This window comes from Neovison vison, chromosome 1 (assembly GCF_020171115.1).
Source record: "Neovison vison isolate M4711 chromosome 1, ASM_NN_V1, whole genome shotgun sequence".
NCBI lineage: Eukaryota > Metazoa > Chordata > Mammalia > Carnivora > Mustelidae > Neogale > Neogale vison.
Window position 1 is genome coordinate 296,789,129 of NC_058091.1, and position 4,294 is coordinate 296,793,422.

The window sequence follows — 4,294 nt, forward strand, 5'->3', positions numbered from 1 at the left end:
TCTCTCTCTCTCTCTGACAAATAAATAAATAGTCTTTAAAAAATAAAATAAGATCAACAAATGAAATAATAACCTAATTTAAAAAACGATTTTAACAGCAAATTAAATTCAGCTAGAGAGAAAAAATTTGAAAAGTAAAGATTGTCACATTGCAGTATGGAAGAACATAAAAACATAAAGTACAAAACGCTGATTAAGAGTTATAGAGTTGGGGGGCCTGGGTGGCTCAGGTGGTTAAGTTTCTGCCTTCAGCTCAAGTCATGATTCCCGGGTCCTGGGATCAAGCCCTGAATCAGGCTCCCTGCTCTGCGCTGCTTCTTCTTCTCCATCTACCCTCCACCCTGATTGTGCTCTCAAGTGCGTGCTCTCTCTCTCTCTCTCTCAAATGAATAAAAAAATCTTAAAAAAAAAAAAAAAGAAAAAGAGTTATAGAGGGTAGCAAGGATCTAACAAATATTTAATTGGAACTCTCTAAGTCAAGAGGTAAGTTGGAACCAGAATGTCTTTTATAAAGACAATGTCTGAGGATTTTCCAAAATTGATGGAAGACACAAGCTCTTAATTCTAAGAAGCCAGCAAATCCAAAGTGGAATAAATAAAAATAAATTCATTCTTAGTCACATCATAATAAAACTCCAGAATACAACATCTAGTGGAATAGAAATAGGTGGGTGTGGGGAACGAAGGTTGATTACTTTTTGTAGGAGGAAGAATTAAATTGACTATTAACTTTCCACAGCAACCATGGTAACAAGAATTTAGATCAAAAAAATTATTTCTAATGATGTGAAAGAAAATAACTGCCTATCTATAATTTAATTTTTTATAGATACTTTTCAAAAATAGACAAAATCTAAGAGAAGGTAAAATTAACCAACCAGAAATGAGTCAGAGAACCTGAGAATGAAAAAGCTGTTGTAAAATAATTCTAGTATGCATAAGTTTCATTTCAATAACAATATCTAATAATAATAATAACAATAAAATCTTTGGAAATTGTGGTTGTACAACAGAGGTTAAAATCTGCATTCCTCTGTCACTTTTTAATCCCAGGTAATTTCCCTCATTATTTCACAGTTTTAACTTATTTTTCTTAGTCTTCCTTTCTTTTCTTATTTTGTCCTCTTTTTTTTTTTTTTTTCTTTTTCTTTGCTTTTTTTAATTTTTATATTTTTTAGGGTCAGTCCAGAGAAGTAAAACTCTTTTGCTTTCACTGTCCAAACATCAATCAATATACTGGGAAAGCCAGTGGAAGCCCTTGTCATAGCCTTGCCTCTTGAGCACTCTGCAAGTAACACTTCCATGGGGCATGGAGTCAACTCCTTCCAGGTCACAATACCCTTCCTGTGGTATATCCAAAAAGCCTAAATATCTCATGGAGCTTTTCTTCACTGATTACACCTGTTCTGTTGCTTTTGTTATCCAAGATAAGGATTGGCACATTGGTATTGTTTCATTAGTCATTAAAGCATTTAGCTCAAGTGTGGTTTCCATGAGGTGAGGATGATCTGCACAATCCACCAGAAAGACAATCCCACTGATTGCTGGGAGATAATTTTTCCAAACCTGACTTGCTTGCTCATGCCTGCCAAGATCAAAAGTTATAAAAGTCTTTCCAGCAATTGTCACCTGTCTGATATTGGATCTAATGTTGAAACATATTGGCCCAATCAGTCACTGTTGAGCATGTGTCGAAGAGTGGTTTTGCCTGCATCGTCCAAACCCAAGAATACAAGTTTTCCGTATTTCTTATAGAGTCCTAGGAACTGGAGGACACTGTTGATCCACTCAAAGGAGAAATACATTATTAATGCTTACTGTGGCCAAGGGGCTCCTCTGGCAGCAGGAGGCTTCCACCCTCCCTCACAGCATATAGCCCAGCAGCACCACCATCCCCCCCCCAACAACCTGGGACCACCAGTTACTCATCTTTTCTTATTTTTCTAACCATCATCCTTTCCTTTGACAACCATGTAAACAGATAATCCATCCAAGGTCACACTCACTCAGTTTCAAAGATCTTTTCCTCTGTTTGGTGTTAGTCACTCTATTCCATGGTTTTACCCTTAATTTTGATTTGTTAACTGTACCTTCTCAAAGATCTTGGTTATTACACAGTAACTGAAACACAGCTGTCCTCTATGATATTGTTTTCTATGGAACTGATGTTTTACACAGGGAGACATAATTTTCCAAGTGTTGACTAACCTTCAATTCCCTTCATCTGTTTAAGGAATTGGCGTGTATAAACTACTTGAATGTTTGCTGAACACATTCATCATTTTTATATATAAAAAATATAAATGAGAATCAATAAAATAGTCTTATACAGTTAATTTGAATATTACATACATTTAAGAAAAATCTGACATAGGACTAAGGTTCTCCCTGTGTTTAAATTTGGAAAGACTTCACTTTACTCCATCAGACGATTTCTCCATTTGTGTATCCTATGTAGGATTTTCCTTTCTTTGCTAAAGATTTGTTTATCCAGGTCTCTCTTTGTTGTTTAAAAATAAATAAATAAATAAATAAATAACACCTGATAAAAAGGCAGAGATATGCACCTTTGTTGTCATTGACACTTTGCTGTGTATCTCATTCTAATTTCCTGCCACCAACTCCCAAACTGATCGATATCTTGGCAATTCTCTAATGGCAATCTGCTCAAAGTACCATCTACAGTTTTAAAGATAAAGTCATTATTTTTACATACAAATAACAACAACAGATGACCTTTACACTTTTACTAAAACAGTGTCTGATTACTGATAAGTTCTCAGTCAGGACTACAGCAAACACCCCTGATTCGTGTTATATAATTAGTAAAATTAATTCAAAGGTTTGAAGATGTTCCTCTTGTCCTTTCTCCTCTCCCCATTCCAAAGATAACTTCAGTCTCGTTGCTAGACTGGCTGCTTTGTTTATACCATCAAATAAGAAAAAAGAATAGGCAGGGGCGCCTGGGTGGCTCAGTCATTAAGCGTCTGCCTTCCACTCAGCTCATGATCCCAGGACACTGGGATCGAGTCCTGTGTGAGCCCCACATCTGGCTCCCTGCGTAGTGGGAAGCATGCTTCTTCCTCTTCCACTCCCCCAGCTTGTGTTTCCTTTCTCACGTTCTCTCTCTCCCCTTGTCAAATAAATAAATAAAATCTTAAAAAAAAAAAAATAAAAAAGGAAAAAAGAATAGGCAAATGAACATTATTTTTCAATATTCCACCTGAATCAGAAAAACAGTAGCTCAGAATGTTCTAAAACATATTTTAGGACTTGTTCCAGTCATCTCTCTCTGCCCAAGTAATAATCCTTTCCTCTTATTTCTGAGTGCCAGAGAGCAGTTGCCCTTTTAGATCTGGAGGGGACTTGGGTAGCATAAGGTAAATTAGATTCTTGGTTTGGTTTATTGGCTTCTTTTTCCTCTTGTCAGTATTCCACTTATGCTGCTTCCTGTTGGGCACCCTTTTCCCCTCCTCACCAAAGGGCTGACCCCAGAAGACAAAAAAGAGCAGGCTCTGTTGTAAGCTAATTAGAAAGGGTAGATTCCTGGGAAACTGACTACCAGCAACACAGTAACTCTTGAAGATCTTTATATTTAACAAACATTTACCAAATACTTTAGTATGTGCAGGGCTCTGTACTAAGCTTAATTGTTTTTCTTTTTGAGAATATGTCCAAAAGCTTGAGGTGCTTAGATTAAATATGTCATTGAATTTTATTGAATCTTATTTAAAAACCTTAGAAAGCTATGTATTGATTGGGCCAGTAAAAGTCTGATATTTGATTTTTAATATGGGAGCTGACTTCTTTATTTTCTTACTTAAGGAAGACATATTATAAATGCACACACATATACACGATGAAGTATACATACGGCACATGCACACACACACTCCTATAAATGTTCACTATATTCAGTTCTTTTTTTTTTTTTTAAGATTTTATTTATTTATTTGACAGAGAGAAAGACAGCAAGAGAGGGAACACAAGCAGGGGCGGGGATAGGAGAGGGAGAAGCAATTTTCCCACTGGTAGAGAGCCCTATGTGGGGCTCAGTCTCGGGACCCTGGGATCATGACCTGAGCCAAAGGCAGACGCTTAAGAATTGAGCCACCCAGGTGTCCCACTACATTCAGTTCTAAAGTCTTCAGCATCCGTCCCAATTTATGAAGTAAACTTAACTTGAATCATCAATTTGAAAATGTATTAGTGTGCAGTAATGACATGTAAATTTCAGGGTTTTTTTTCTCTTTATATATAAAAAATAATAAAATTCATTTATGTTTTAGGGAGT

At 36.3% G+C, this 4,294-nt stretch overlaps 1 pseudogene; it reads right to left on the bottom strand.

Annotated features, from left to right (window-relative positions):
* Positions 1-1,224: 1,224 nt before the first annotated feature.
* Positions 1,225-1,875, bottom strand: LOC122902311 (annotated as a pseudogene).
* Positions 1,876-4,294: the final 2,419 nt, after the last annotated feature.